Here is a 9,334-nt window from a genome sequence, read left to right on the forward strand (position 1 = left end):
ATCTCGTGCCTTTTGGATTCAGCCTCGACCCACCAAGCGACTTTGCTTCGGTGGACGCTCTCATAGAGGCGAGTCCAAACCCTCCAGGGTATCGTATGCGGTCACCCTGGGACCGGCTGACAGCCGTCTCGACCTACGGGCCCTCGGGTTCCGAGGAAGATGACGAGCCCGACTTTTGTTGGGATTTCTCCAGACTTGGCAACCCCAGTGCCATGCGGGACTTCATGACCGCATGCGACTACTGCCTTTCCGACTGTTTCGACGGTAGCCGCAGCCTCGGCGACGAGGACTGCGGCCCAAGGCGTGAATGTTTCCACGTCGATCTAGGGGGTCCCGGCGAAGGCAACCATCTTGGTATACCGGAGAACGGTGATCCCCCTAGGCCTGCGCCTCGCGTTGACATCCTTCGGGAGCTAGCTGTGGTCCCCGTCCCGGCGGGGGGTCATGACCCACAACTCGAGCAAATCCGCGAGATGCAGGCCAGGCTCGACGAGGGAGCAGGAACACTTGAGCCGTTCTGCCGGGACATCAGGCAGGAATGGGCGGGCCAACCTCCGGCCGGAGAAGCACGTCATCTACCCCAGGGCATCCAGCACCGCATCGCCGACGATGTCAGGGCAAGGCCGCCACCGGCTTCCAGTGGGGTCGGCCAGAACCTGGCTGCAGCGACAATACTTCTCCGCGCGATGCCGGAGCCATCAACCACCGAAGGACGGCGTATCCAGGGAGAGCTCAAGAATCTCCTAGAGGATGTCGCGGTCCGACGGGCCGAAAGCTCTGCCTCCCGCAGGCAGGGCTACCCCTCGGAGCATCGCGCCGCGACTTCCCGATTCATGCGGGAAGCCTCGGTCCATACCGGGCGCACGCGCAACACAGCGCCAGCGGCCCCAGGTCGCCTCAGCAACGAGCACCATCACCGCAACCGTCGAGCCCACCTCGACAGGAAGGTGCGCTGAGGCTACCACCCCAGGCGTGGGGGACGCTACGACAGCGGGGAGGATCGGAGTCCCTCGCCCGAACCACCCGGTTAGCAGGCTTTCAGCCGGGCCATACGACGGGCGCCGTTCCCGACCCGGTTCCGAACCCCGACTACTATCACAAAGTACTCGGGGGAGACAAGACCAGAACTGTGGCTCGCGGATTACCGGCTGGCCTGCCACCTGGGTGGAACGGACGATGACAACCTCATCATCCGCAACCTCCCCCTGTTCCTCTCCGACACCGCTCGGGCCTGGCTGGAGCATTTGCCTCCGGGCAGATCTCCAACTGGGACGACCTGGTCCAAGCCTTCGCCGGCAACTTCCAGGGCACGTACGTGCACCCTGGGAACTCCTGGGATCTCCGAAGCTGCCGCCAGCAACCGGGAGAGTCTCTCCGGGACTACATCCGGTGATTCTCGAAGCAGCGCACCGAGCTGCCCAACGTCACCGACTTGGATGTCATCGGCGCGTTCCTCACCGGCACCACCTGCCGCGACCTGGTGAGCAAGCTGGGTCGCAAGACCCCCACCAGGGCGAGCGAGCTGATGGACATCACCACCAAGTTCGCCTCTGGCCAGGAGGCGGTTGAGGCCATCTTCCGGAAGGATAAGCAGCCCCAGGGCCGCCAGTTGGAAGATGTCCCCGAGGCGTCCACTCAACGTGGCACCAAGAAGAAAGGCAAGAAGAAGACGCAAGCGAAACGCGACGCCGCCGACGCGGACCTTGTCGCCGCCGCCGAGTACAAGAACCATCGGAAACCTCCCGGAGGTGCCAACCTCTTCGACAAGATGCTCAAGGAGCCGTGCCCCTATCATCAGGGGCCCGTCAAGCACACCCTTGAGGAGTGCGCCATGCTTCGGCGCCACTTTCACAAGGCTGAGCCACCTGTGGAGGGTGGCAGGGCCCGCGACGATGATAAGGAGGATCACAAGGCAGGAGAGTTCCCCGAGGTCCACGACTGATTCATGATCTACGGTGGGCAAGTGGCGAACACCTCGGCTCGGCACCGCAAGCAAGAGCGTCGGGAGGTCTGCTCGGTAAAGGTGGCGGCGCCAGTCTACCTAGAGTGGTCCGACAAACCCATCACCTTCGACCGGGGCGACCATCCCGATCGCGTGCCGAGCCCGGGGAAATACCCGCTCGTTGTCGACCCCGTCATCGGCAACGTCAGGCTCACCATGGTCCTCATGGACGGAGGCAGCAGCCTCAACATCATCTACGCCGAGACCCTCGGGCTTCTGCGGATCGATCTGTCCTCGGTCCGGGCAGGCGCTGTGCCTTTTCACGGGATCATCCCCGGGAAACGCGTTCAGCCCCTCGGACAACTCGATCTACTCGTCTGCTTTGGGACGCCCTCCAACTTCCGAAGGGAGACCCTCACGTTCGAGGTGGTCGGGTTTCGAGGAACCTACCACGCAGTGCTGGGGAGACCATGCTACGCCAAGTTCATGGCCGTCCCCAACTACACCTACCCCAAGCTCAAGATGTCGGGCCCCAACAGGGTCATCACTGTCGGCCCCACGTACCGACACGCGTACGAATGCGACGTGGAGTGCGTGGAGTACGCTGAGGCCCTCGCCGAATCCGAGGCCCTCATCGCCGACCTGGAGAGCCTCTCCAAGGAGGCGCCAGACGTGAAGCGCCATGCCGGCAACTTCGAGCCAGCGAAGACGGTTAAGTACGTCCCCCTCGACCCCAGCAACGACACCTCCAAGCAGATCCGGGTTGGCTCCGAGCTCGACCCCAAATAGGAAGCAGTGCTCATCGACTTTCTCCATGCAAACGCCGATGTTTTCGCGTGGAGTCCCTCGGACATGCCCGGCATACCGAGGGATGTCGCCGAGCACTCGCTGGATATCCGAGCTGGGGCCCGACCCGTGAAGCAGCCTCTGCACCGATTCGACGAGGAAAAGCGCAGAGCCATAGGCGAGGAGATCCACAAGCTAATGGCGGCAGGGTTCATCAAAGAGGTATTCCATCCCGAATGGCTTGCCAACCCTGTGCTTGTGAGAAAGAAAGGAGGGAAATGGCGGATGTGTGTAGACTACACTGGTCTAAACAAAGCATGTCCAAAAGTTCCCTACCCTCTACCTCGCATCGATCAAATCGTGGATTCCACTGCTGGGTGCGAAACTCTGTCTTTCCTCGATGCCTACTCAGGGTATCACCAAATCAGGATGAAAGAGTCCGACCAGCTCGCGACTTCTTTCATCACACCTTTCGGCATGTACTGCTATGTTACCATGCCGTTCGGTTTGAGGAATGCGGGTGCAACGTACCAACGGTGCATGAACCACGTGTTTAGCGAACACATTGGTCGAACGGTTGAGGCCTACGTCGATGACATCGTAGTCAAGACGAGGAAAGCCTCCGACCTCCTTTCCGACCTTGAAACGACATTCCGGTGTCTCAAGGCGAAAGGCGTAAAGCTCAATCCCGAGAAGTGTGTCTTCGGGGTCCCCCGAGGCATGCTCTTGGGGTTCATCGTCTCCGAGCGGGGCATCGAGGCCAACCCGGAGAAAATCACGGCCATCACCGACATGGGGCCCATCAAGGACTTGAAAGGCGTACAGAGGGTCACGGGATGCCTTGCGGCTCTGAGCCGTTTCATCTCGCGCCTCGGTGAAAGAGGCCTGCCTCTGTACCGCCTCTTAAGAAAGGCCGAGTGCTTCACTTGGACCCCTGAGGCCGAGGAAGCCCTCGGGAACCTGAAGGCGCTCCTCACGAACGCGCCCATATTGGTGCTTCCCGCCGCCGGAGAAGCCCTCTTGATCTACGTCCCCGCCACCACTCAGGTGGTTAGCGCCGCGATTGTGGTTGAGAGACGAGAAGAGGGGCATGCATTGCCCGTCCAGAGGCCAGTCTACTTCATCAGTGAGGTACTGTCCGAGACCAAGATCCGCTACCCACAAATTCAGAAGCTGTTGTACGCAGTGATCCTGACACGGCGGAAGTTGTGACACTACTTCGAGTCTCATCCGGTAACTGTGGTGTCATCCTTCCCCCTGGGGGAGATCATCCAGTGCCGAGAGGCCTCGGGTAGAATTGTGAAGTGGGCGGTGGAAATCATGGGCGAGACGATCTCGTTTGCCCCTCGGAAGGCCGTCAAGTCCCAAGTCTTGGCAGATTTTGTGGCTGAATGGGTCGATACCCAGCTCCCGACAGCTCCGATCCAACCGGAACTCTGGACCATGTTTTTCGACGGGTCGCTGATGAAGACAGGGGCAGGCGCGGGCCTGCTCTTCATCTCGCCCCTCAGGAAGCACCTACGCTACGTGATACGCCTCCACTTCCCGGCGTCCAACAATGTGGCTGAGTACAAGGCTCTGGTCAACGGGTTGCGCATCGCCATCGAGCTAGGGGTCCGACGCCTCGACGCTCGCGGTGACTCGCAGCTCGTCATCGACCAAGTCATGAAGAACTCCCACTGTCGCGACCCGAAGATGGAAGCCTACTGCGATGAGGTTCGGCGCCTGGAAGACAAGTTCTACAGGCTCGAGCTCAACCACATCGCCCGACGATACAACGAGACTGCGAACGAGCTGGCTAAGATAGCCTCGGGGCGGACAACAGTTCCCCCGGACGTCTTCTCCTGAGACCTGCATCAACCCTCCGTCAAGATCGATGACGTGCCCGAGCCCGAGCCCGAGAAGGCCTCGGCTCAGCCTGAGGCACCCTCGACCCAGCCCGAGGTACCCTCGGCTCAGTCCGAGGCACCCTCGGCCCCCGAGGGTGAGGCACTGCGCGTCGAGGAGGAGCGGAGCGGGGTCACGCCTAATCGAAACTGGCAGACCCCGTACCTGGAATATCTCCACCGAGGTGAGCTACCCCTCGACCGAGCCGAAGCACGGCGGTTGGTGCAGCGCGCCAAGTCGTTCGTATTGCTGGGGGACGGGAAGGAGCTCTACCACCGCAGCCCCTCAGGCATCCTCTAGTGATGCATATCCATCGCCGAAGGCCAGGAGCTCTTACAAGAGATACACTCGGGGGCTTGCGGTCATCACGCAGCGCCTCAAGCCCTTGTTGGAAACGCCTTCCGACAAGGTTTCTACTGGCCGACCACGGTGGCCGACGCCACTAGAATTGTCCGCACCTGCGAAGGGTGTCAGTTCTATGCGAAGCAGACACACCTGCCCGCTCAGGCTCTACAGACGATACCCATCACCTGGTCGTTTGCTGTGTGGGGTCTGGACCTCGTCGGTCCCTTGCAGAAGGCACCCGGGGGCTACACGCACCTGCTGGTCGCCATCGACAAATTCTCCAAATGGATCGAGGTCCGACCTCTAAACAGCATCAGGTCCGAACAGGCGGTGGCGTTCTTCACCAACATCATCCATCGTTTTGGGGTCCCGAACTCCATCATCACCGACAACGGCACCCAGTTCACCGGCTGAAAGTTCCTGGACTTCTACGAGGATCACCACATCCGGGTGGACTGGGCCGCCGTGGCTCACCCCATGACGAATGGGCAAGTAGAGCGTGCCAACGGCATGATTCTACAAGGACTCAAGCCTCGGATCTACAACGACCTCAACAAGTTCGGCAGGCGATGGATGAAGGAGCTCCCCTCGGTGGTCTGGAGTCTGAGGACAACGCCGAGCCGAGCCACAGGCTTCACACCGTTCTTTTTAGTCTATGGGGTCGAGGCCATCTTGCCCACACACTTAGAATACGGTTCCCCGAGGACGAGGGCCTACGACGACCAAAGCAATCGAGCTAACCGAGAAGACTCACTGGACCAGCTGGAAGAGGCTCGGGACATGGCCTTACTACACTCGGCGTGGTACTAGCAGTCCCTGCGACGCTACCACGCCCGAGGGGTCCGGTCCCGAGACCTCCAGGTGGGCGACTTGGTGCTTCGGCTGTGACAAGACGCCCGAGGGCGGCACAAGCTCACGCCTCCCTGGGAAGGGCCGTTCGTCATCGCCAAGGTTCTGAAGCCCGGGACGTACAAGCTGGCCAACAGTCAAGGCGAGGTCTACAGCAACGCTTGGAACATTCGACAGCTACGTCGCTTCTACCCTTAAGATGCTTTCAAGTCGTTCATACACCTCGTTCACACACAAAGTCTAACCATCAAGGAAGGGTCAGCCTTGCCTCGGCAAAGCCCGACCCTCCCTCGGGGGCTAGAAGGGGGGAACCCCCTCTGCGTCAAAATTTTCCTCGGAGAAAGATCTTTTCTGCCAGAATGTCTTTCGTGCTTTTCGACTATATCGATAGTAGAATCCTACGGACGAGTAAGAGTACACGTAAGCGGCAAGGCCGACCGAGCCGAGGGACTCCTACGCCTCCGGGATACGGATACCTCACTCATCACCTTCCGTGAGAAGTAACTCTCGTTCGGACAGACAATTCTGTTACCGACAAATAAGTCTAGACACTCGAAACAAGAGGAAAAGAAACGCAGCTTTACAACACGACGACAGTATGTTTGGGCCTCGGCGGCCGCAGAAAACATACGCACACTACAAGATAACCCGATCCTACAGGCTCGAACCTTGACAGTTGAAGGGAGCAGCAGCACCCTTGGCGCCAACTACACCTTTGGCGAAGTCCGACCTAGCCTCGGACGGCAACGTGGTCGGAGGATCTCCACTCCGAAGGACGACATCAGAACCGCACCTGGGCCATCACCGCAAGGGTCTTCTCCAGGAATCCGGCCTAAGCAGACGGTTCGGCCGGCCACCCCGAAGCCTCAGCCAGCTGTCCCCCGAGGACATCAGCCCAGTTTGTGGCCTCGGCAACTCGACTCCGGCGCTGGTCCCGCCAGTGGACGGCCCGGCCAGGCTCCGGCCAACGAAGTCTTCTTTCCGAGCCAACTCTGCCTCTGTCCATGCTGACACCGCTGCCTCCGGCTTCGGCTCATCGAAGAGCGGCCGAGGGTTCCCTTTAACTAAGCAAGAGAAGCCTCAGGCGGCAAGGCCGACCGAGCCGAGGGATTCCTACGCCTCCGGGATATGGATACCTCACTCATCACCTTCGCACGAGGCGACTCACACTTGGTTAAGCGGTTCAGTTAGCCGACAGGCGTGTCCTAGTGCTCGAAATGAGGAAAAAACACGGCTCCGTGCCGAAAATACATACATGTTCAGGCCCCGACAGCCACAATGAACAAGACACCGGCACTCAAGTTGCCATTACAAACGGAACTCCGGTTCCACCTCCACAGGTACGAACAACCCCACACGATTGGAGGGCCTGCGGAGCAACAGAAGGCCGACGGATGGCTCGCCGCCGCTCGCTCCAACAGCGACGACGACGACTTCTGCTCCAAGGGGCCGAACAGCAGCAGCGATGACCTCAGGGCGGATGCTGCTGCCATAAGGCCCTCGCCCACGTCCTCACTCGAGAGGCGAGGACGAGCAGAAGGCCGTAGAATCGGAGGTCAGTCTGCGGGCGGCACCGACTATCTCGTCGGCGGAGAAACCTCTTCCGGCTGCCGCAGCGGAAGGTTCCACCGAAAGCGGCGCCGAAGCCACCCGGACCGGAGAGCCGGACACGCGGCAGCTGCCAGCGCCACGAACGGCGAACGCCCTTCCCCCCGATCGCTGAGGGAAGGAGCGGGCCGCTGCCCGCGCGGAGACCGACCCCAACTCGGCACACTCCCCTCCCTAGCACTGATGATGAACATCCTTGAAGCTGAGGGAGGGGCGGAGGCCACAGCCCGGCTTGCTTCTCCCCACCTAGGGGCTGGTGGTCACCGTCTTGGGTGACCACCAGCGAGGGGATGCGCCGGGTTGCCTGATGAAAATCCTTGAAGCCGAACGATGGCTGAAAGGTACCAACTTCCGCGAAGTTGCGTTCCTCCAATGACAAGGCGGAAGGACTGCGAGTGTTCCCCATCCGGGGGCTCAGAAGGTGGAAAGACGCGACGCATAAGGGGAGCGCGAAGACATGGTTGCCTTTCAAGGGGGTCACCCTCCTTTTAAAGGAAACTCTCCCCACTTGCGTCCTCAGCCATCGCGGGCTGAGTCTTCTCCAACACACTCCAAGGTCCCCCCCCCTACGACACGGGGGCGGGGTCCCACACGTCATGCAAGCTGGCCCAGGGCAGAAGAAGCCAAACCGCCGCGCGCGGTGCGCGCAACTGCCCAGCGGTTACAAGCATTCCTCCACTTTCGCCCAGACCAGCGGGTGAAAGGGCGGACCGCCATGCAGGCGGCATGCAACCGCACCAAGTGGGCGCACCCTTTCGACTCCAACGCGTCCAGCATGGAGGCCTAGGCCCACACGTCATGTAACCGGCGCGCCGGTTGCTACACGCAAGAAACTGCACCGCCACTCGCGCCACTACCGTGCCTCCTCGACTGCGGAACCAGTACCGTGACTCGAGGCAACCCTGCGTATGACTCAACAGTGCCAACCAGGCACATCGGTCATGGGTCAGTCAGCCGCGGAAGAAGGCGCGACGGTCGATACGGCCAAAAATGGACCGGTAGTAATGGCGGTGGCAGGCGAGCAGAAGCAGCGGTCAAGTCGTCAGCCAAGCTCACGTCCCCTCCTGGGACAGTGAGAGAACCCTCTCCCACGGCGTGAAGACGGCGCGCCCGTGTTCCGTTCCTCAAACGGCTCGCGCACGCGCAACGGCTGCCCCGCGAACCACTCGTCCTGTCGCATTAACTCCGCGGCCGGACAGGCGGCACCTCTGGCAGGAGAAGCGGGCGACGCTTCATCTCCGCCATAATGACCGCGTCAAAAAGGTGCGCCACGTTATTCGATTTCGTATCCTTTTCCTCTTCCTCTTTCTCTCTCTTACAACAGGGACCGGGAAAGGGGATACCCCGAAAGGGATCCTTCTCCGCGAAGGAAACGGGCCCCGAGCCCCCCTACTGATCAGAGGTTCGAAGGCTTGCCCCTCGGAGGGGTTCAACAGCCGCCTCAGAGCGCTCGGGCTCCACGCCCACTACTGGTCAGAGGTTCGAAGGCCGGCCCCTCGGAAGGGTTCAACGGTCGCCTCAGGCCACTCGGGCTCCGCGCCCACTACTGATCAGGGGTTCGTAGGCTGGCCCTCGAAGGGTTCACAGTCGCCTCAGACGCAGAGCGAGGGATGACCCTGGGTACGTTCGATACATAACCAAGGCTCGGGCTACCCTCCCGAGGTACCCTAGGACATTTCCGAGACCAGCAGGAACGATCTTGTAACGGAATCCCATTAGAGGGAGGCATCGAGCCCTCGGACCCCGTCAAAAGGGGACCGGGTCCGGCAGATCACCCGTAGGTACTTTTGGAGCGCGCCTCCGGGCCTCTAGCCGACCCCTAACAAATGGGGCACGAGCGTCCACTCGGATTACCCGTCAGCAGCTCGCTGGAGACACCATGTTCGGCGCCCTCCAAGGGCAACATGGCGCTTTTCC

Source organism: Zea mays, chromosome 9 (assembly GCF_902167145.1).
Source record: "Zea mays cultivar B73 chromosome 9, Zm-B73-REFERENCE-NAM-5.0, whole genome shotgun sequence".
In the NCBI taxonomy this organism is placed as follows: Eukaryota; Viridiplantae; Streptophyta; class Magnoliopsida; order Poales; family Poaceae; genus Zea; species Zea mays.